The sequence below is a fragment of the Phyllobates terribilis genome, unplaced genomic scaffold, assembly GCF_046119375.1.
Source record: "Phyllobates terribilis strain yellow unplaced genomic scaffold, ASM4611937v1 Scaffold_1__5_contigs__length_1240528914, whole genome shotgun sequence".
Taxonomy (NCBI): domain Eukaryota; kingdom Metazoa; phylum Chordata; class Amphibia; order Anura; family Dendrobatidae; genus Phyllobates; species Phyllobates terribilis.
The window spans coordinates 567,854,226-567,879,059 of NW_027362761.1; the positions used below are offsets into that span (position 1 = coordinate 567,854,226).

The 24,834-nt window shown below is 48.9% G+C and overlaps 1 protein-coding gene and 1 long non-coding RNA gene across 6 annotated transcripts in view; one reads left to right on the forward strand and one right to left on the reverse strand.

Annotated features, from left to right (window-relative positions):
- LOC141270837 (uncharacterized) overlaps nucleotides 1-1,685 on the reverse strand; it is a 110,632-nt gene extending 108,947 nt beyond the window's left edge. The window contains exon 1 of one of the 4 annotated variants that reach the window (XR_012321741.1): nucleotides 606-1,679. This is a non-coding gene — a long non-coding RNA (uncharacterized lncRNA). Of the gene's footprint in view, nucleotides 1-605 lie in introns of all 4 variants that reach the window. The other 3 variants (XR_012321743.1, XR_012321740.1, XR_012321742.1) reach the window with 3 other exon arrangements.
- The window catches only part of LOC141270821 (phospholipid-transporting ATPase IC-like), a 193,004-nt gene continuing 168,798 nt past the window's right edge, over nucleotides 629-24,834 (forward strand). Inside the window, exon 1 of one of the 2 annotated variants that reach the window (XM_073680932.1) lies at nucleotides 629-795. The gene's annotated coding sequence lies outside the window, so the exon portion shown is untranslated. The remainder of the gene's footprint in view (nucleotides 796-24,834) is intronic. The other variant, XM_073680927.1, reaches the window with a different exon arrangement.

The following is a 24,834-nucleotide window of genomic DNA, read 5'->3' on the forward strand; positions in this document are numbered from 1 at the left end:
TTCTAATTTATTGAGATGCACATATAGTTTGTGACACTACAATGCAACTGCATAATATGTAACACTGCTGTGCGCTGTTTTTTTCTTTGGTATACATAAAATACTTAATAAAAAACTTTGGATAAAAAACAGATTTTTTAGACAGTTTTTTTATGTGGATTTTTCAGCTTGTCGAAAAACTGTATGTGAGCATAAGACTGGGTTTATATGTTGTTTCTCCAATGCAGATTTTCCACAACATTTCTACATCAACAATCCACCCATATTTTCATAATCTGTGTTTTATTTTGAAAAAAACACCACTTTTTAAAGCGTTTTTTAAGCCAAAGCCAGAAGTGGATCCAGAAGGAAGAAGTAAAAGTCTTCCTTTTTATATTTCATATTCCTTTTGGATCCACTTCTGGTTTTAGCTAAAAAAAAAAAAAAAAAAAAAAAAAACTTTACCAAGAACTTCAGTTTTGGTTTTTCCTAAAAATGCTGTGTGTGAAACCTCCCCAAGAAAAAAAAAAAAGCGGACAATGAAAAGTGTCTGAGATATTTTCCAATCACCTCCTGATCGGAGTGTTTTTACATACTAGAAAACAGTATATGGTCTGTTCTCCTACCTGTCAGCGTCTTGTCTTCACCTCGAGGTACGAGGAATGAGCCTGCAGAACTTGTTTGTGTCAATGTCACTGTGATCGTCCATCCAATCCCTGACGACAGCAGTTATCAGTCTTCATGGTCACACCTTCAAGTGTCTACAGACCGATGTGTTACTTATTCCAGGACTTCTAGACAGTGAGGACTCTCAAGGTAAGACGTGGTGGATTTCTAGCTTTATATTTTAAGTCTAAGAGAGTCGTATCATCTTTGGTGCCGTATCACAGAGGTGCGAAAAGAAGATCTAAAGGTTTCGTTTTGAGGATGAAAAGTCATAAAGTGTGACGGCTGCAGAAGAGCTGAGACTGTTATCCAGCCCGGCTCATTGTTCTCTCACGTGCACACGACTTTGGAAAAGGCTCAACTATCAGAACTCAAAATATTTTTTATAGCAAAGTGGGGGAAAAAATAATTCAGCATTGCTACGTCTCTCTCACTCTCACTTGCTCCATCTCGCGCTCTCTCTTGCTCTCTATCACTCTCACTCTCTATCACTATCTCTCGATCTCTTTATCGCTCTCTTGCTCTCTTTATTTCTCTCTATCGATCTCACTCTGCCGTTCTCTCTCGCTCTCTCACTCTGTCTTTCTCTCGTGCACACTCTCGCTCTCTTCCTCAGTCTCCCGCGCTCCCACTCTCTCTTGTACTCTCTCTCTTCTGAGCTCTCTCCCTCGCTCTCTCTGGGTCTCTCGCTCTCTAGCGCTCTCTCTCTTTTGCTACCACTCTCCGTCTCACACTCTTTCACTCTCACTCTCCCTCATTCTATCTCACACTCTTTCTTTCTCTCGCTCTCTTTCTCTCACTCTCTCTCTTGCTCTCTCTCACTCTCATTCTCTCACTCTTTCTCTCACTCTCTCTCTTGCTCTCTCTCACTCATTCTCTCACTCTTTCTATCACTGTCTCTCTTCCTCTTTCACTCTTATTCTTTCTCTTGCTCTCTCTTCCCCTCTCTCTCACTCTTTTTCTTGCTCTCTTCCTCTCACTCTCTCTCTCACTCCCTCTCTTCCTCTCTCACGCTCACTCTCTCACTCTTTCTCTCTCTGCCTCTTATTCTCTATCTCGATATATATATATATATATATATATATATATATATATATATATATATATATGGACATATTTTAATATTGTTGCCAAATCCAGTGCCGGCTCCTGGTTTATGCAGGCTCTTGGGCAATAGAGTACTCGCCTCCAAGAGCTATAACTTTTTCTGTTTTTAATTCGTCAGTTGAAGGAGTTGTATCAGGGTTGTTGTTGTTTTTTCATTATAAGCTGTTGTTTTTTGTTGGCACCATTTTAGGGTCTATACATCTTTTTGATCTCTTTTTAATTACATTTGTTTTTTGTGAGGGGTCCGATGTGACCAAAGAAAAACCTGTGATTTCTGCCATTTTGATTTTTTTTGTAAATGTTTTGGCAAGCAACAAATGAGATAACTATTATAATACTTTATTAATTTACACAGTTATGCACACAGCAATACGAAAAATGTCATTTTTGTTTTACATTTTGGTAAAAGGGCGGGTAATGTGAACTTGCATGTATTTTTTTTTTTTATTTTTCTTTTACTAGTTACCCCTAAGGGACTTGCATTGGAAACTGCGATAACTTGATTGTTTGCAAAATGCAATGCGATCCTATAATATTGCAATGTAATTGTAAAATTACCCATCTCCTTTGAAGCCCAACAGCATATCCACAAAGATGGCACAAAGATGGCAGGCATAGGGAGGTCTACATTAGGTTCCCCAGCTGCCATGACATGACCATCGGCACTGCGCAATAGTACTGCCCTGGGAAGAGGAGGGGGGTCAATAGGCGTCGGAAGGGACATTCTCCTCCATTTCCAACCTCTTAAATGCTGCTGTGAAGATTGACTGCGGCATCTAAGAGGTTAGACTGCAGCAATCAATGCTAGCTTTGATTGCTGCAGGCGCCAGCTGTGTAACACTGCATGCGGGTGCGCCCATCCACCGCGCATATTGACAATGGACACGCTGGGAAGAGTGGGCTACCTAGGTGCATAGGCTCTGGCACTTACTCGCGTTCTCTTTGGGCACATGCCCATAATTACACCTCATTCTGGTACATCTACCAGTCTAGATATCTAAAATGAAGTACAAAGATGTAGACTTAGTCTATGGCTTGATCTATTAATGAGGTAGGTGCTCCATGTACAGACTGTGAGGGTCTTACATTTTAGGATCCCCGGAGATCTCTGGACCTAACTGGGGTTTGGCCCTAGAAAAGCAGCTTGGTTCTTCTTCCTTTCTTGGCTTCACCTTGCTTTTCCCGGTTAGTCCCATTGACGACCGTAGACTATGACACATGACCGTGTATTGCTGAACTAAGAAGCCAATGGACCCACTGGTGGGATGAATATATAATCACTACTCCCACCATGGATGGAAGCAGTCCCATAATACGACAGAGAAAGGGAGACTGTAGCTATGAATTTTTCATTTGGATATATGACTTTCCGGCATCTTTTAGAAGTTTATTGTCCTCCTGCGCCCGGCTTTAGAGTTTTACACCAAATTCTTGTCATTCTGGTTTTGACTTTATGTTGGGTTAGTAATTTCTTGCCCAAAGCTGAAAAGCAAAACTTCCGACTACAGTTACATAGGCTGAAAAAAGAAACTGGTCCATCAAGTCCAAGCTTTCTCCAAAAGTTTTACATACTCTGTCGCTAGATTATTTTTTACCCACGATGCCATACATTGTGAGAAAAGTATCCGAGCTTTCTATAGTGTCTGCCATTACTATCTCTTGTGGTCGGCATTCCACAGTCTGACTGCTCTAATTGTAAAGAACCCTTTTTTTATTTAGCTGCCGGAATCGCCTTTCGTCCACCCATACTTTGTATGGCCCTTGGACGGAATAAGTCTTGTGCCCATCCTTTGTATTGACCACACTTGTACTTATACATATAAATGAGATCTCCTCTGAGACGTTTTTTTTCTAAGCTAAACAAGCCCAATTTTTCCAACTTCTCATCATATGAGAACCTTAGTGACCGAGCAAATTTTAACCTCAATGACGAGGCCAAATTTTTTAATTCTGACCAGTGTCACTTCATGTGCTAATAACTATGGAACTCTTCAATGGATCCCAGTAAGTTTAAATTGTTTTTTCATGATGCATTGTACTTTATGTTAGTGGAAAATTTAGGTCAAAATGTATGCGTTTATTTATGAATATATCGGAATTTTAGTGAAAATTTTGAAAAAACTTTCAATCCTCATATCCATAAACTAGTAAGTCTTACTGTACAAAATAATTATTAAATAACATTTCCCATACGTCTACTTTAGATATGCATCATTTTTCAAACATCATTTTATTTTGTTAGAATGTTAGAAGGGTTAAAAGTTTAGTAGCAATTTCTCATTTTTTCAAGAAATTTACAAAAACCTGTGGACTTTGCAGGGCCTATATATTGGAAACCCCCCAAAAGTGATACCATTTTAAAAACCGTACCCCTCATATACTTCAAAACTGCTGCCAGGAAATTTTTTAACCATTTTTCCTCAAAAATGTTGCTTTAGCCCCTTTTTTTCACTTTTACAAGGAATAGCACAAGAAAATGGACCCCACCATTTGTTACTGTTTCTTCTGAGCACATGTGTTCAGAAACCTTTGTCTGAAAGAGAAATAGATTGCGGGTGCCATGGCGCATTTGCACAGCCCGTAAGGCGCCCAAACAGCAGAAAATCCCCACAAGTGACCCCTTTTTTGAAATTGCACCCCTCACGGATTTTATCCAGAGGTACAGTGAGCATTTTTAACCCACATATACTACACCGAATTTGATAACATTAGGTTGTCATATTGAAAATTTTAAATTTTTTAACAAAAATGTTGCTTTAGCCCGAAATTTTTCACTTTTGCAAGAGGTAACATGAAAAAGTTGACTGCACAGTTTGTTATCCACTTTCTTCTGAGTGTGGCGATACCCCATTGTAGCCAAAAAGTTCTGTTTGTTCACACGGCCGGGCTCAGAAGGGAAGAAGCGATATTTGTTATTTGGAATGTAAATTTGGCTGGAATAGATTGCAGACACCATGTTTATTTGCAGAGCCCTTTAAGGTACCAAAACAGCAGAAACCCCCACAAGTGACCCCATTTTGGAAACTTGACCCATCAAGCAATTCATCTAGGGGGGTGATGAGCTTGTAGAATCTGTAGCTGTTTCACAGAACATTTTAAAATGGATGTGAAAACAAAAATTACTTTCTTCTAAAATGTTGTTTTAGCCCCAAATTTGTAATTTTCACAATGGATAATAGGAAAAAACTGACCCTATAGTTTGTTGGTCAATTTCTTCCGAACATGAAGGTACCCCATATGTGGTCAAAAACTGCTGTTTGGGCAAATGGCAGGGCTTGAAAAGGAACGAGAGCTGATTAATTTTTGGAGCATAAATTTGTCTGGAATAGATCGCATTTGCAGAGCCCCTGACATGCCAAAACAGTAGAACCCTCCCTCCATCCCCCCAAAATGACCCCATTTTGGAAACTAGACTCCTCAAGGAATTCATCTAGGGGTGTAGTGAGTATTTTGAAAGCACAGGAGTCTCACAGAATTTTATAACATTGAGACATGGAAATAGGACATTTTAGTCGTGAAAATTAAATTTTTTTTATTTGCTGCAAATTTGTCAGGAACACAAGGGTTAATAGGTGAAACTGGACCCCACAATTTATTGCGCAATTTCTCCCGAATGCGGTGATGCCCCATATGTCGTCAGCAACTACTGTCAGGCTGAGAAGGAATGAGCGCTATTTGGCTTTTGGAGCCCTAGAATAGTTTGCGGGTGACATTTGCAGAGCCCCAAAGATGCCAGAACAACAGAAAAACTCCCAAAGTGACCCCATTGTAGAAATTGCACCTCTCAATGGATGGTTGAGAGCTATGGGCATGTATAATTTTTACTTTGATCGCTGCTCTCATGCACTGCATTACTCTTGTACTGAGTGCCAGAGAACTGATAAATGAATATATGGGTGGGTAGCACCATATACAATATCAAGTTATATCATCATAAGATGAAGGGTGCTACAACCTGTATTGAAATAACAGATGAACATGAGGAGAAGAAAGGGACAATGCAAAATGGATATGCACACCTTGAATCAAGAGTATATAAAAAATATTTATCAAAAAATACTAAATTTTATTAATGTACCCTAGCACACGTACAGACCTGTCAGTGACTCACTGACCCTGCCTGTGAGACCATTCTATTAACAAGATCTTACTGGACACCGTACCCTGGGGTTATCAGATGACCTCAGGGTGCCATGGCAACTATCGAGGGGTCCTATTCTGCCATAGGGGGTCTTTTAACTCCCTTTTAACCACTTCGATACCGCGGTCGTGATCGACAGCGGTATTTAAGGGGTTAATTGGGTCCCGATCGGCCCCAAAAACTGGCAGGGTGTCAGCTGTCATGTACAGCTGTCACCCGCAGGAATGGTGCAGGCAGGGGAATCCTATTCCCTTATTCCTGACTGCCGTTTGGAATAAGGACCCTTAACGGCAGTCGTTTTAATAAGTATTGGCGGTTGTTAAGGGGTTAATAATATAGCTGCCCCCCTTTGAACTGATTCCAACTTCTGAATATCCTTTCTAAAAAGTGGAGCCCAAAACTGGATCCCGTATTCTAGATGTGGCCTTGCAAGCGATTTATAGAGAGGTAACAGTATGTTGGGATCACAGGATTTTATTTCTCTTTTTACATCCTAAAATCTTGTTTGCTTTTGCAGGTACTGCCTGACATTGAGCACTGCTGCTCAGCTTACTCGTAAGCAGAATCCCCCGTCCTTCTTCTGTTCTGTAGTCCCGAGTATACTCCCATTTAATATATATGTACCAATAGGATTACTCCATCCTAGGTGCATTACTCTGCATTTATCTACATTAAACCTCACCTGCCAAGTGTTTGCCCATTCAGACATCTTATTAAGATTGTTTTGTTAAATTGTTCTGTCAGGCTCAGTTTTTATTATCCTATGCAGTGTTGTGCCATCAGCAGAGACTGACACTTTACTCTCAATCCCATCCACAAGGTCATTAATAAACAGATTAAAAAAGAATTAATCCTAATACAAATCCTTTTGGTCCCCACTGCTCACAGCACAGATCCTTGTGGACCCCACTGCTCCCAGTAGAGATCCTTCTGGTCCTCACTGCTCCCAGTACAGATCCTTGTGGCCCCCACTGCTCCCAGTACAGATCCTTGTGTCTCCACTGCTCCCAGTACAGATCCTTGTGGTCCTCCACTGCTCCCAGCACAGACCCCTTGTGGTCCCCACTGGTCCCAGCACAGATCCTTGAGGTCCCCACTGCTCCCAGAACAGATCCTTGTTATCCCCACTGCTCCCAGCGCAGATCCTTCTGGTCCCCACTGATCTCAGTACAGATCCTTGTGGTCCCACTGCTCTTGGTACACATAATTGTGGCCCCACTGCTCCTAGTACAGATCTTTGTAGTCCCCACTGATCTCAGAACAGATCCTTGTGGTCCCCACTGCTCTTAGTACAGATCCTTGTGGTCCCCACTGCTCCTGGTACACATAATTGTGTCCCCCACTGCTCCTAGTACAGATCCTTGTGGTCCCCACTGATCCTGGTACAGATCCTTGTGGTCCCCACTGCTCCTGGTACAGATCATTGTGGCCCCACTGCTCCTGGTACAGATCCTTGTGGTCCCCACTGCTCCTGGTACAGATCATTGTGGCCCCCACTGCTCCTGGTACAGATCCTTGTGGTCCACACTGCTCCTGGTACAGATCATTGTGGCCCCCACTGCTCCCAGTATAGATCCTTGTGGTCCCCACTGATCTCAGTACAGATCCTTGTGGTCCACATGGCTCCTGGTACAGATCATTGTAGTCTCCATTCCTCCCAGTACAGATCCTTTTGTCCTCACTGCTCACGGCACAGATCCTTGCGGTCCATTCTGCTCCCGGTACAGATCTTTGTGGTCCCCACTGCTCTCAATACAGATCCTTGTGTCCCCACTGCTGCCAATACAGATCCTTGTGGTCCCCACTGCTCCTGGTACAGATCTTTGTGATCTTCACTGCTCTCAGTACAGATCCTAGTGGTCCCCATTGGTCTTGGTACAGATCCTTGTGGTCCCCACTTCTCCCAGTACAGATCCTTGTGGTCCCCACTGCTCCCAGTACAGATCCTTGTGTCCTCACTGCTCTCGGTACAGATCCTTGTGGTCCCCATTGCTCTTGGTACAGATCCTTGTGGTCCCCACTGCTCCTGGTACAGATCCTTGTGTCTCCACTGCTCTCGGTACAGATCCTTGTGGTCCCCACTGCTCCCGGTACAGATCCTTGTGTCCCCACTGCTCTCGGTGCAAATCCTTGTGGTCTCCACTGCTCCTGGTACAGATCCTTGTGGTCCTCACTGCTCTCGGTAGAGATCCTTTCTGGTCACCACTCCTCTCAAAACAGATCCTTGTGGTCCCCACTGCTCTCGGTACAGATCCTTGTGGTCTCCACTGCTCCTGGTACAGATCCTTGTGGTCCCCACTGATCTCAGTACAGATCTTTGTGGTCCCCACAGCTCCTGGTACAGATCCTTGTAGTCCCTATTGCTCCCAGTACAGATCCTTGTGGTCACCGCTGATCTCAGTACAGATCCTTTTGTCCTCACTGCTCCCGGTACAGATCCTTGTGGTCCATACTGCTCCCGGTACCGATCGTTGTGGTCCCCACTGGTCCCAGCACAGATCCTTGTGGTCCCCACTGCTCCCAGCACAGATCCTTCTGGTCCCCACTACTTCCAGCACAGATCCTTCTGGTCCCCACTACTTCCAGCACAGATCCTTGTGGTCCCCACTGCTCTTGGTACACATAATTGTGGCCCCACTGCTCCTAGTACAGATCCTTGTAGTCCCCACTGATCTCAGAACAGATCCTTGTGGTCCCCACTGCTCTTAGTACAGATCCTTGTGGTTCCCACTGCTCCTGGTACACATAATTGTGTCCCCCACTGCTCCTAGTACAGATCCTTGTGGTCCCCACTGATCCTGGTACAGATCCTTGTGGTCCCCACTGCTCCTGGTACAGATCATTGTGGCCCCACTGCTCCTGGTACAGATCCTTGTGGTCCCCACTGCTCCTGGTACAGATCATTGTGGCCCCCACTGCTCCTGGTACAGATCCTTGTGGTCCCCACTGCTCCTGGTACAGATCATTGTGGCCCCCACTGCTCCCAGTATAGATCCTTGTGGTCTCCACTGATCTCAGTACAGATCCTTGTGGTCCCCATGGCTCCTGGTACAGATCATTGTAGTCTCCATTGCTCCCAGTACAGATCCTTTTGTCCTCACTGCTCACGGCACAGATCCTTGTGGTCCATTCTGCTCCCGGTACAGATCTTTGTGGTCCCCACTGCTCTCAATACAGATCCTTGTGTCCCCACTGCTGCCAATACAGATCCTTGTGGTCCCCACTGCTCCTGGTACAGATCTTTGTGATCTTCACTGCTCTCAGTACAGATCCTAGTGGTCCCCATTGGTCTTGGTACAGATCCTTGTGGTCCCCACTTCTCCCAGTACAGATCCTTGTGGTCCCCACTGCTCCCAGTACAGATCCTTGTGTCCTCACTGCTCTCGGTACAGATCCTTGTGGTCCCCACTGCTCCTGGTACAGATCCTTGTGTCTCCACTGCTCTCGGTACAGATCCTTGTGGTCCCCACTGCTCCCGGTACAGATCCTTGTGTCCCCACTGCTCTCGGTGCAGATCCTTGTGGTCTCCACTGCTCCTGGTACAGATCCTTGTGGTCCTCACTGCTCTCGGTAGAGATCCTTTCTGGTCACCACTCCTCTCAGAACAGATCCTTGTGGTCCTCACTGCTCTCGGTACAGATCCTTGTGGTCTCCACTGCTCCTGGTACAGATCCTTGTGGTCCCCACTGATCTCAGTACAGATCTTTGTGGTCCCCACAGCTCCTGGTACAGATCCTTGTAGTCCCTATTGCTCCCAGTACAGATCCTTGTGGTCACCGCTGATCTCAGTACAGATCCTTTTGTCCTCACTGCTCCCGGTACAGATCCTTGTGGTCCATACTGCTCCCGGTACCGATCGTTGTGGTCCCCACTGGTCCCAGCACAGATCCTTGTGGTCCCCACTGCTCCCAGCACAGATCCTTCTGGTCCCCACTACTTCCAGCACAGATCCTTCTGGTCCCCACTACTTCCAGCACAGATCCTTGTGGTCCCCACTGCTCTTGGTACACATAATTGTGGCCCCACTGCTCCTAGTACAGATCCTTGTAGTCCCCACTGATCTCAGAACAGATCCTTGTGGTCCCCACTGCTCTTAGTACAGATCCTTGTGGTTCCCACTGCTCCTGGTACACATAATTGTGTCCCCCACTGCTCCTAGTACAGATCCTTGTGGTCCCCACTGATCCTGGTACAGATCCTTGTGGTCCCCACTGCTCCTGGTACAGATCATTGTGGCCCCACTGCTCCTGGTACAGATCCTTGTGGTCCCCACTGCTCCTGGTACAGATCATTGTGGCCCCCACTGCTCCTGGTACAGATCCTTGTGGTCCCCACTGCTCCTGGTACAGATCATTGTGGCCCCCACTGCTCCCAGTATAGATCCTTGTGGTCTCCACTGATCTCAGTACAGATCCTTGTGGTCCCCATGGCTCCTGGTACAGATCATTGTAGTCTCCATTGCTCCCAGTACAGATCCTTTTGTCCTCACTGCTCACGGCACAGATCCTTGTGGTCCATTCTGCTCCCGGTACAGATCTTTGTGGTCCCCACTGCTCTCAATACAGATCCTTGTGTCCCCACTGCTGCCAATACAGATCCTTGTGGTCCCCACTGCTCCTGGTACAGATCTTTGTGATCTTCACTGCTCTCAGTACAGATCCTAGTGGTCCCCATTGGTCTTGGTACAGATCCTTGTGGTCCCCACTTCTCCCAGTACAGATCCTTGTGGTCCCCACTGCTCCCAGTACAGATCCTTGTGTCCTCACTGCTCTCGGTACAGATCCTTGTGGTCCCCACTGCTCCTGGTACAGATCCTTGTGTCTCCACTGCTCTCGGTACAGATCCTTGTGGTCCCCACTGCTCCCGGTACAGATCCTTGTGTCCCCACTGCTCTCGGTGCAGATCCTTGTGGTCTCCACTGCTCCTGGTACAGATCCTTGTGGTCCTCACTGCTCTCGGTAGAGATCCTTTCTGGTCACCACTCCTCTCAGAACAGATCCTTGTGGTCCTCACTGCTCTCGGTACAGATCCTTGTGGTCTCCACTGCTCCTGGTACAGATCCTTGTGGTCCCCACTGATCTCAGTACAGATCTTTGTGGTCCCCACAGCTCCTGGTACAGATCCTTGTAGTCCCCATTGCTCCCAGTACAGATCCTTGTGGTCACCGCTGATCTCAGTACAGATCCTTTTGTCCTCACTGCTCCCGGTACAGATCGTTGTGGTCCCCACTGGTCCCAGCACAGATCCTTGTGGTCCCCACTGCTCCCAGCACAGATCCTTCTGGTCCCCACTACTTCCAGCACAGATCCTTCTGGTCCCCACTACTTCCAGCACAGATCCTTGTGGTCCCCACTGCTCTTGGTACACATAATTGTGGCCCCACTGCTCCTAGTACAGATCCTTGTAGTCCCCACTGATCTCAGAACAGATCCTTGTGGTCCCCACTGCTCTTAGTACAGATCCTTGTGGACCCCACTGCTCCTGGTACACATAATTGTGGCCCCCACTGCTCCTAATACAGATCCTTGTGGTCCCCACTGATCTCAGAACAGATCCTTGTGGTCCCCACTGCTCCTGGTACAGATCCTTGTGGTCCCCACTGCTCCTGGTACAGATCATTGTGGCCCCCACTGCTCCTGGTACAGATCCTTGTGGTCCCCACTGCTCCTGGTACAGATCCTTGTGGTTCCCACTGCTCCTGGTACAGATCATTGTGGCCCCCACTGCTCCCAGTATAGATCATTGTGGTCCCCACTGATCTCAGTACAGATCCTTGTGGTCCCCATGGCTCCTGGTACAGATCCTTGTAGTCACCATTGCTCCCAGTAAAGATCCTTGTGGTCCCTGCTGATTTCAGTACAGATCCTTTTGTCCTCACTGCTCTCGGTACAGATCCTTGTGGTCCATTCTGCTCCCGGTACAGATCTTTGTGGTCCCCACTGCTCTCAATACAGATCCTTGTGTCCCCACTGCTCCCAATACAGATCCTTGTGGTCCCCACTGCTCCTGATACAGATCTTTGTGATCCTCACTGCTCTCAGTACAGATCCTAGTGGCTCCCACTGCTCCCGGTACAGATCCTTGTGGTCCCCACTGCTCCCAGTACAGATCCTTGTGGTCCCCACTGCTCCCAGTACAGATCCTTGTGTCCTCACTGCTCTCGGTACAGATCCTTGTGGTCCCCATTGCTCTCGGTACAGATCCTTGTGGTCCCCACTGCTCCTGGTACAGATCCTTGTGTCTCCACTGCTCCCGGTACAGATCCTTGTGTCCCCACTGCTCTCGGTACAGATCCTTGTGGTCTCCACTGCTCCTGGTACAGATCCTTGTGGTCCCCACTGCTCTCGGTACAGATCCTTTCTTGTCAGCACTCCTCTCAGAACAGATCCTTGTGGTTCCCACTGCTCTTGGTACAGATCCTTGTGGTCTCCACTGCTCTTGGTACAGATCCTTGTGGTCCCCACTGATCTCAGTACAGATCCTTATGGTCCCCACAGCTCCTGGTACAGATCCTTGTAGTCCCCATTGCTCCCAGTACAGATCCTTGTGGTCCCCGCTGATCTCAGTACAGATCCTTTTGTCCTCACTACTCCCAGTACAGATTCTTGTGGTCCATACTGCTCCCGGTACAGATCGTTGTGGTCCCCACTGCTCTCAGTACTGATCCTTGTGTCCCCACTGCTCAATGTACAGATTCTTGTGGTCCCCACTGCTCCCGGTACAGATCTTTATGGTCCCCACTGCTCTCAGTACAGATCCTTGTGGTCCCCATTGCTCTCGGTACAGATCCTTGTGGTCCCCACTTCTCCCAGTACAGATCCTTGTGGTCCCCAATGCTCCTGGTACAGATCCTTGTGTCCTCAGTGCTCTCAGTACAGATCCTTGTGGTCCCCATTGCTCTCGGTACAGATCCTTGTGGTCTCCACTGCTCCTGGTACAGATCCTTGTGGTCCCCACTGCTCTCAGTTACAGATCCTAGTGTTCCCCATTGCTCTTGGTACAGATCATTGTGGTCCCCACTGCTCCCAGTACAGATCCTTGTGGTCCTCACTGCTCCCAGTACAGATCCGTGTGTCCTCACTCCTCTCGGTACAGATCCTTGTGGTCCCCATTGCTCTCGGTACAGATCCTTGTGGTCCCCACTGCTCCTGGTACAGATCATTGTGTCTCTACTGCTCTTGGTACAGATCCTTATGGTCCCCACTGCTCCCCGTACAGATCCTTGTGTCCCCACTGTTATCGGTACAGATCCTTGTGATCTCCACTGCTCCTGATACAGATCCTTGTGGTCCCCACTGCTCTCAGTATAGATCCTTTCTGGTCACCACTCCTCTCAGAACAGATCCTTGTGGTCCCCATTGCTCTTGGTACAGATCCTTGTGGTCTCCACTGATCTCAGTACAGATCCTTGTGGTCCCCACGGCTCCTGGTACAGATCCTTGTAGTCCCCATTGCTCCCAGTACAGATCCTTGTGGTCCCCGCTGATCTCAGTACAGATCTTTTTGTCCTCACTGTTCCCGGTACAGATCCTTGTGGTCCATACTGCTCCCGGTACAGATCTTTGTGGTCCCCCCTGCTCTCAGTATAGATCCTTGTGTCCCCACTGCTCCCAGTATAGATCCTTGTGGTCCCCACTGCTCCCGGTACAGATCATTGTGGTCCCCACTGCTCTCAGTACAGATCCTTGTGGTCCCCATTGCTCTCGGTACAGATCCTTGTGGTCCCCACTGCTCTCAGTACAGATTCTTGTAGTCCCCAATGCTCCTGGTACAGATCCTTGTGTCCTCACTGCTCTCGGTACAGATCTTTGTGGTCCCCATTGATCTCGGTACAGATCCTTGTGGTCCCCACTGCTCCTGGTACAGATCCTTATGTCCCCACTGCTCTCGGTACAGATCCTTGTGGTCTCCACTGCTCCTGGTACAGATCCTTGTGGTCCCCACTGCTCTTGGTATAGATCCTTTCTGGTCACCACTCCTCTCAGTACAGATCCTTGTAGTCCCCATTGCTCCCAGTACAGATCCTTGTGGTCCCCGCTTCTCTTAGTACAGATCCTTTTGTCCTCACTGCTCCCAGTACAGATCCTTGTGGTCCATACTGCTCCCAGTACAGATCCTTGTGGTCCATACTGCTCGCAGTACAGATCCTTGTGGTCCATACTGCTCCCAGTACAGATCCTTGTGGTCCCCACTGCTCTCAGTACAGAGCCTTGTGGTCCCCATTGCTCTTGGTACAGAGACTTGTGTCCCCACTGGTCTTGGTACAGATCCTTGTTGTCCCCACTGCTCCCGGTACAGATCCTTGTGTTTTTTTACCCATCTGCATATAGTGTCCCCTCATAATTACAAGATGCAGAATCATGTTAATCAGGAGCTGTAGTTCCTAACTGATATTCACCTTTCATATGTATAATAGAGTCATGGGTAAAAAGGCAATTTCTTATGTGTTGACAATTGAAATCGGGGGAAGCTCCAGGTTTTTGAGTATTTTGCCATCATATGTAGAGACATTTCTGTCACCTCCAACGACCTCTATCCCCAACTTATTTCCCTTGAGAAAAAAAAGGATTGGGCATGCTTAATTCCAACAGCCCGATCCCTCTTTTCTCCCGCCATCTACTATCATGGAAAAGTGGGAAGACACCACCTACAATAAGTGGTTGGCTAGTTGTGAAAACATCTGTAGGTTTAGCTGACATTCTCTAATATGTATGGCCACCTACAGAAACAAGTTGTATAACAAGGCTCTGCGGAAAGTCTCTGGATGAGGAAAGTGTCACTTGACAGCCGCTCCTTTGTCTTCTTCAGTGTAACGGGTCCGGGAGGCGGAACCTCTGAGCTACTATACAAGGGGGCGGCCCTTGTAAGGAAGCGGGTGGCAGTCTCTGGGTGAACGGACAGGGAGTTACGGCAAGTGATCAGGGCAGTCTCTGGGTAAGGGGTAGGTACGACCTGTGATGGCAGAGCCTCCGGGTAGGCTAGCAGGCAGATGGTAGATGTGTGCTCCCAGGTGAGCAAGCGAGAGTCTCTGGAATAGCAGGTGGTCACGGCACGTGACGGCGGAACCTCCGGGCTGGCAGGCAGGTAGGTAACGGAGAAGCGCTCCCAGGTGAGCGGGCAAGAGTCTCTGGAATAGCTGGTGGTCACCGCACGTGACAACGGGACCTCCGGGCTGGCAAGCAGGCAGATAACGGAGAAGCGCTCCCAGGTGAGCGGGCAAGCTGGTCCATAGACAGACTGACCGGAGTAGTAAGGCAGACCGTCGGACCTCAGGCAAGCAGGCAGGTAGCTGATATGCGCTCCCAGGTGAGCGGGCAGGCTGGTCCTTTAGACAGACTGACAGGAGTAGTAAGGCAGACCGTCGGACCTCAGACTGGCAGACAGGTAACAAGTATTCAGGCAGGAATCAGGCAGGTAACTAGCAGGAAACTGGCAGGAAACTGGCAGGTAACTGGCAGGTAACTGGCAACGGGACCTGAGGGCTGAAGCACAGGTGAGACACAGGTGCAAACAACATTGCTCGGGCACCTCCATTTTGGAGGAGGTGCCTTATATATGATGAAGTCCTCCGGCCATTGGCCGGGGACTCTTTAGGGCGGCGCGCGCGGCCCCTTTAAGAGGAGGGAAGCGCGCGCGCGCGCGCCCTAAGCACAGGGGCCGGGAAGGAGCGCGCGCTGAGAGCAGAGCAGGAGGAGGACGCCGGGACGGAGCGCGCGCTGACAGCAGAGCAGGAGGAGGACGCCGGGACGGAGCGCGCGCTGACAGCAGAGCGGGGAGAGGACGCCGGGACGGAGCGCGCGCTGACAGCAGAGCGGTGAGGGGAGCAGCGTCCCTGCCTAGCAGAGGGCAGGGACGCCAGCGCTACAGTACCCCCCCCTTTAGGCCCCCCCTTTTTTAGGCCAGACAGAAATTTAGCTAGGATGAGAGGGGCATGGATATTCTCCCGGGGCTCCCACGTTCTCTCCTCAGGACCAAACCCCCTCCAATCTACCAAGAAAAAGGTCTTTCCTCTTACCCTTTTGGTGGCAAGAATGTTCTCTACCTCAAACTCGTCCTCAGCAGAAACCGGAGCAAGAGGCGTACCTGTAGACTTAGAAAAAGAGTTAAGTACCACAGGTTTGAGGAGAGATACATGGAAGGAGTTAGGGATCCGTAAGTTGGCCGGGAGTTTCAATTTATAGGCCACCGGGTTGATCTGACTGATAACCTCCAGTGGGCCGATGAACCGAGGCCCCAACTTATAGGAAGGGATCTTGAGCCGGACATATTTGGACGAGAGCCAGACTTTATCCCCAGGACGGAATTGAGGAGGATCCAGACGTCCTTTGTCAGCGTGCCTTTTCATACGCTCGGATGACAGAAGGAGTGCGGACCGGGTACTCTCCCATATGGAGGAAGACTCGCTCTTGTGATTGTTGTACGAGAATTCGGCCCATGGCAGGAGATCCACCCAGTCAGAATGGTGAGCATTAACGAAGTGCCGGAGGTAACTGGTCAGGTTCTGATTGATCCGCTCCACTTGACCATTAGACTGTGGGTGGTAAGCGGAGGAGAAGTCCAGAGTGACGTCTAGCAATTTACAAGTGTCTCTCCAGAAACGAGAAGTGAACTGTACTCCTCGATCCGACACGATGTGACGGGGCAGGCCATGAAGACGGAAGATGTGGCGGATAAAGACTCTAGCCAGCTCGGATGCAGACGGAAGACCTGGCAGGGGAATGAAGTGAGCCATCTTGGAAAAGCGGTCAGCGACCACCCAAATGACCGTACAACCGGCAGAGACGGGCAGATCAGTTACGAAGTCCATCGCTATATGCTGCCAGGGGGCAGCAGGTGCTGGCAGAGGAAGAAGGCGGCCGGCCGACAGGTGTCTCGGAACCTTGTTGCGGGCGCAGGACACACAGGCAGAAACAAAGTCCATAACATCCTTGTGCAGGTTAGGCCACCAGTAGTGCCGGGTAATAAGCTGGAGGGTCTTTTTCTGACCGGCGTGGCCAGCTAGTTTAGACGAATGACCCCAGTGTAGGATCCTCTCCCGATCAGGTACCGATACGAACGTCTTACCAGGAGGGAGACAATTTAGACTCACGGGGGCCACCTGCATTACTCTGGCGGGATCGATGGGGCAGTTACATGGTCTATGAGGTGGTAATGTCTCTGCCTCCTCCATATCAAAGACATCAGCACAAGACCAATAAGGAATCGGAAGTCCAGGTAGATTAGCTGGGATAGGAGAGGGACGGACGGAATGGACGGGAACCAGACAGGTTTTATGACAGTCTTGTCCCCAGCGAAGGACTTCTCCGGTTTGCCAGTCAAGCACGGGTGCATGTCTCTGGAGCCAAGGCAGACCTAGCAAGAGGGCGTGAGAGAGTCCAGGCAGAACGTGAAGGGAGATACTCTCTGAATGCAGCATACCCACTTGCAGAGTAATGGATTCGGTGATGAATTGGATGGGGCGAGATAAGAGGCCCCCATCCACGGCAACAACAGACAAGGGTACAGCCAGAGGTTTGGTGGGGATGCGGTATTTCTCCACCAGGGACAGTGAAATAAGATTTCCGGCTGCTCCAGAGTCAAGTTGGGCTAGTTCGGAATAACGATTCTCCCCGCAGATGATTGAGACAGACAGCAGCAGGGATGGAGAGGATTTATTTTTGTCTAGATCAAGTCCTCTGAGCGAACCTAGACACAGGCGTTCTCCCGACCTCTCCGGGCAGGCACGGATCCGATGCTCCTTACTGCCACAGTAGAAGCAGCTCCCCTCGGCACGGCGAAAGTCCTGACGGGATTTGACCATCTTGGTCTGGTCGACCTGCATAGGCTCAGGAGAGTGTACCTGGGGAGAAACGGAAGGAGTGACGGGTTTCAGAAAAGTAGGAACCAGACGTGGAAGCCCCTTTTCATGGGTGACCTCTTTGGCACGTTCCTGGAACCGTAGGTCAATCCGGGTGGCAAGAGTTATTAGGTCATCGAGAGTGGTAGGAATGTCCCGACCAGCAAGTTCATCTTTAATACGGCCGGACAGACCCTCCCAGAAGACGGATACCAGAGCTTCGTTATCCCAGGCCAGCTCCGAGGCAAGGGTACGGAACCGTATGGCATATTGACCCACGGTGAGGCTTCCCTGACGGAGGCGTAGCAGAGATGATGCGGATGAGGTCCTCCGTCCGGGTTCGTCGAAGGCTTTCCGGAAAGCCGTGAGAAAGGCAGGCAAGTCGGACACCAGGGGGTCTCCTCTCTCCCATAGAGGATTTAGCCAGGCCAGAGCCTCCCCGGTGAGATGGGACATGATGAATGCAATTTTGGCTCGGTCGGAGTTAAACTGGTGGGACAATAGTTCAAAATGCAGGGTGCACTGATTTATGAAGCCCCGAGCCAGGACGGAGTCGCCTCCGAAGCGAGGAGGTGCAGAGAGCCGGGGTCCGGAAAAGGATACCAAGGTACTGGCCGTAGTTGCAGGATCAGACAGGGTGTTCAGGCGAGTATTAACATTCCGCAGATGACCCAGGATGGCCTCCTGTTGGGACTTCTGACGGGACAGTTCAAGACAGAGGTCCGAGAGCGAGGGAGCTTGGGTGCCACCGGGTTCCATGGCCCGAGCAAACTGTAACGGGTCCGGGAGGCGGAACCTCTGAGCTACTATACAAGGGGGCGGCCCTTGTAAGGAAGCGGGTGGCAGTCTCTGGGTGAACGGACAGGGAGTTACGGCAAGTGATCAGGGCAGTCTCTGGGTAAGGGGTAGGTACGACCTGTGATGGCAGAGCCTCCGGGTAGGCTAGCAGGCAGATGGTAGATGTGTGCTCCCAGGTGAGCAAGCGAGAGTCTCTGGAATAGCAGGTGGTCACGGCACGTGACGGCGGAACCTCCGGGCTGGCAGGCAGGTAGGTAACGGAGAAGCGCTCCCAGGTGAGCGGGCAAGAGTCTCTGGAATAGCTGGTGGTCACCGCACGTGACAACGGGACCTCCGGGCTGGCAAGCAGGCAGATAACGGAGAAGCGCTCCCAGGTGAGCGGGCAAGCTGGTCCATAGACAGACTGACCGGAGTAGTAAGGCAGACCGTCGGACCTCAGGCAAGCAGGCAGGTAGCTGATATGCGCTCCCAGGTGAGCGGGCAGGCTGGTCCTTTAGACAGACTGACAGGAGTAGTAAGGCAGACCGTCGGACCTCAGACTGGCAGACAGGTAACAAGTATTCAGGCAGGAATCAGGCAGGTAACTAGCAGGAAACTGGCAGGAAACTGGCAGGTAACTGGCAGGTAACTGGCAACGGGACCTGAGGGCTGAAGCACAGGTGAGACACAGGTGCAAACAACATTGCTCGGGCACCTCCATTTTGGAGGAGGTGCCTTATATATGATGAAGTCCTCCGGCCATTGGCCGGGGACTCTTTAGGGCGGCGCGCGCGGCCCCTTTAAGAGGAGGGAAGCGCGCGCGCGCGCGCCCTAAGCACAGGGGCCGGGAAGGAGCGCGCGCTGAGAGCAGAGCAGGAGGAGGACGCCGGGACGGAGCGCGCGCTGACAGCAGAGCAGGAGGAGGACGCCGGGACGGAGCGCGCGCTGACAGCAGAGCGGGGAGAGGACGCCGGGACGGAGCGCGCGCTGAGAGCAGAGCGGTGAGGGGAGCAGCGTCCCTGCCTAGCAGAGGGCAGGGACGCCAGCGCTACATTCAGTAAGAGATCTCTGATATGAATATGTATAGAAGAGCTCAACCATTGGAGCCCTGGGGCTCAAAAAGATGTAAAAAAATATACTTTGAAAAGTTGTTTTTTTTAATAAACTCCCTTATGAAATTGCTAATGCTGCCTAAATTCTGATGGCTGTGAAGTGTCCCCACAATTTACTCCTGTTGCTGCCTCCCATCACGTGCCGCACATTGCACACATATCTGTGCCTGTGTAACACAGGTACTTTAGATGCAGTGACACAGAAGCACAGAGCAGCTAATACAGGGTTAATAAACAGGGAAAGTTTAAGATAACAAGATGAATCTCCACGCAGGGAGTAACAGGGGAAAATATGGGGAAATAGCAGGTATTAGTCTGTAACTGACAGTTTACAGTTTAACTAGATGTAGCAGTGTCAAACCGGTAACAAACGACAGTTTTTTCACTTAGCTGACTTGTATCCTCTACAAGGCAGTTGCCAGCTGGTGCTGGTGACGCTGTCTTCAGGCTTCCCCGCCCAAACAATGCTCCGTCTTCTGGCGGCAGCGGACGGTCTCCGGTTTTACCTGCTGAGCCCCTAGTCCATAACACGGCACATCGCGTGCTCAGCTCCACGGACCCTGTGTCTCTTCTCCCTACAGTCAGCTTGACTCCTCCGGTCCACTGCACTCGGATCCCTTGCTCCAAGTCCGGTAGCCAGGAGCCTGGACCCTCTCACACTGCTCTGCTCCGCAGGACTCAGCTCCGCTTTCCCGCGCAAACGTCCTCGTCTCTCCCTCTCTCTCGTCACACACGGAATCCTTCTGTCACCTGACCTCCCAGCTCTCTCTCTCGACACACCCCCTGCTTCCCTGTCACATGACTCCTCTGCTTGCAGTCTGTCTTCCCCCTGCAACAAGAGGTACGGCCTCGGCAGTTCCGGATCCCTTGCTCTGAAAGTACTTACACCCCTGTCTTCCCCCTTACACCTGCCTGATTACTTCCACAACGTAATTGACTAAAGGTGCAGTATCATAATCATTAGGAGCCGTAGTTCCTGGTCTTCATCTGGTCTTCACTTTTCGTATGTATTATAGAGGCAAATTCACACACATACATAAAAAATCATACACATGCAGCACACCACTAACAGTTTGAACATAGAGCTCTGGACGCATGCTACACTTCCCACTTACAGACTGGACATATTGGACACGCATCACTAACATACTGGATACATGGCACACATACAACTCACACACAGGACACATGCCATTAATACACTTAAAAGATCAAATACACACCATAGAAGCGCTGGACGCACAGCACACTTCCCACTGACACAATAGCCACAAGGTGTACACATCGTTGACATTACAGCAATACGCGTGTCTTCAAGGGGGAATGTGGGTAGTATGTTCATCTCCTTACATACTGGTCCCATGGCTTACACCACTAGTGCACCGGACACATGGTACACAACACTAACGCACCGTAAAACATGGTACGCAACACTAACGCACCAGACACATGGTACGCAACACTAACGCACCGGACACATGGTACGCAACACTAACGCACTGGACACATGGTACGCAACACTAATGCACTGGACACATGGTACACACCACTAATGCACTGGACACATGGTACACACCACACACCACTAATACACAGGATACATGGTACACAACACTAATGCACTGGACACATGGTACACAACACTAACGCACCGGACGCATGGTACAGAACACTAACGCACCAGACATATGGTACACAACACTAACGCACTGGACACATGGTACACAACACTAACGCACCAGATACATGGTACAGAACACTAACGCACCGGACATATGGTACACAACACTAACGCGCTGAACACATGGCAGACACTTTTAATGCACTGGATACATGGTGCACAAACCACTAACAAACTGGACGCAAGGCATATACCACTAACACATTGGACACATGGCACACACCAGTAGCACACTAGACACATGGTACACAATACTAAAGCGCTGGACACATGACAGACACTATTAATTCACTGGACACATGGCTCCCACACCACCAACAAACTGAACATAAAAGCTATGGACAATGCCACACTCCTCACTCACATACTGGACATATTACATGCACACCACAGGACACATGGCACACACCGCTAACCTACTGGATAAATGGCAGACAACACTAACGCACTGGACACAGGGCACACACCACTAATACACAGGATACATGGCACACACCACACACCACTAATACACAGGATACATGGCACACACCACACACCACTAATACACAGGATACATGGCACACACCACACACCACTAATACACAGGATACATGGCACACACCACTAACCTACTGGATAAATGGCAGACAACACTAACGCACTGGACACAGGGCACACACCACTAATACACAGGATACATGGCACACACCACTAATACACAGGATACATGGCACACACCACTAACCTACTGGATAAATGGCAGACAACACTAATGCACTGGACACAGGGCACACACCACTAATACACAGGATACATGGACACACCACTAACATACTGGATAAATGGCAGATAACACTAACGCACTGGACACAGGGCACACACACCACTAATACACAGGATACATGGCACACACCATTAATATACTGGATAAAAGTTCAGACAACACTAACGCACTGGACACAGGGCACACACCACTAATACACAGGATACATGGCACACACCACACACCACTAATACACAGGATACATGGCACACACCACTAACCTACTGGATAAATGGCAGACAACACTAATGCACTGGACACAGGGCACACACCACTAATACACAGGATACATGGCACACACCACACACCACTAATACACAGGATACATGGCACACACCACTAACCTACTGGATAAATGGCAGACAACACTAATGCACTGGACACAGGGCACACACCACTAATACACAGGATACATGGCACACACTACTAACATACTGGATAAATGGAAGACAACACTAACGCACTGGACACAGGGCACACACCACTAATACACAGGATACATGGCACACACCACTAACCTACTGGATAAATGGCGGACAACACTAACGCACTGGACACAGGGCACACACCACTAATACACAGGATACATGGCACACACCACTAACATACTGGATAAAAGTTCAGACAACACTAACGCACTGGACACAGGGCACACACCACTAATACACAGGATACATGGCACACACCACTAACATACTGGATGAATGGCAGACAACACTAACGCACTGGACACAGGGCACACACCACTAATACACAGGATACATGGCACACACCACTAACCTACTGGATAAATGGCAGACAACACTAACGCACTGGACACAGGGCACACACCACTAATACATAGGATACATGGCACACACCACACACCACTAACCTACTGGATAAAAGTTCAGACAACACTAACGCACTGGACATAGGGCACACACCATTAATACACAGGATACATGGACACACCACTAACATACTGGATTACAGCAATACGCGTGTCTTCAAGGGGGAATGTGGGTAGTATGTTCATGTCCTTACATACTGGTCCCATGGCTTACACCACTAGTGCACCGGACAGATGTTGAAGATACATAAGGAACATTTCCCAGTCTGTCCAGCAAATATAGAGCTATAATGTGCCCCAGGTCCTTGTGATGACCGCATTCCCTCAGTATTGAGCGCTGATAGAATATCGAGGACGTCAGAGTTTCTACATATAAACAAACCGCAAAGTCAGAGATCTATTGTCACGTCTTCTTTCAGCGCGGCACCCACAAGGTATTTCTACCAACCAGTATTTCTCGTTGTGCTTGTAAAGATTGTGAACAAAGTTCATTTTCTCCATTCCTCTATAAAAATAACCAGTGTGACATGAGCAAAAGCAAATAAGGTGACAGATGAAGCGTCCGGATGGATGTGGACAAAGCAAACACATGTTGCAATAGGTGGAAACTCCTATGTTAGGACCCAATTTATAGATTTTACCCAACCTACTAACATTAAGATCTGTGAATGTGCGGGGGCAGAAGAGATGAATTTGTTATCTAACTTGGTAACTCTCGTCCTAAATATATCAGTGGTCTACAGAAATGGTCTTTTCGGCAGGACTGTAATATTTCATGTATTATTAAATACTGTTTACAGTGCCTTGAAAAAGTATTCATACCCCGTGAACTTTTCCATGTTACACTCACAAACTTAAATGTATTTTATTGGGATTTTATGTGACACCAACTCAAAGTAGCAAGTATGTGTGATGTGTAAAGGAAATGATACATGGTTTTCTAAATATTTAAAAAATATGAATCTGAAAATTGTAAGGTGCATTTGTATTCATTGTATTCAGCCCCCCTGTAGTCTGATCGCCCTAAATAAAATCTTGAGTGACCAGTTGCCTCCAGAAGTCACATAATTAGTAAATGGAATCCACCTGTGTGTAATTTATTCTCAGTATAACTACAGCTGTTCTGTGAAGGTCTCAGAGATTTGTATGAGAACAATAGGGATCAAACAGCATTATGAAATCCAAGGAGCCCACCAGACAGGTCAAGGATAAGGTTGTGGAGAAGAGTAAAGCAGGGTTAGGTTATAAAAAATAGCCCAAGCTCTGAACATCTCACAGAGCACTATTCCAAAATGGAAGGAGTATGGCACAACTGCAAACCTACCAAGACATGGCTGTCCACCAAAACTGACATCCCAAGAGAGAAGAGCACTAATTGGAGAAGCAGCCAAGAGGCCCACTGTCATCCTGAAGGAGCTGCAGAGATCCGCAGCTCAGCTGGGAGAATCTGTCCACACAATAGCTATTAGTCGTATACTCCACAAATCCGGTCTCTATCTAAGAGTGGCAGGAAGAAAGCAATTTTTGAAAGCAAATCAAAAGAAGTCCCATGTGGATTTTGCAAACGGAACACAGTGAGCATGTGGAAGAAGGTGCTCTGGTCAGATTAAGCTAAAGTAGAACTTTTTGGGCTAAATGCAAAACTCTATGTGTGGCGGAAAACTAACACTGCACATCACCAATGAAAACACCATCCCCACCGTCACACAAGGTGGTGGCTGCATCATGCTTTGGGGGAGGCTTTTCTTCAGCAGTGACAGGGAAGCTGGTCAGAATTGATAGGAAGATGCATGGAGCTAAATACAGGGTAATCCTGGAGGCAAACCTGTTAGAGGCTGCAAAGAACTTGAGACTGGGACATAGGTTCATCTTACAACAGGAAAACGACCCTAAAGATC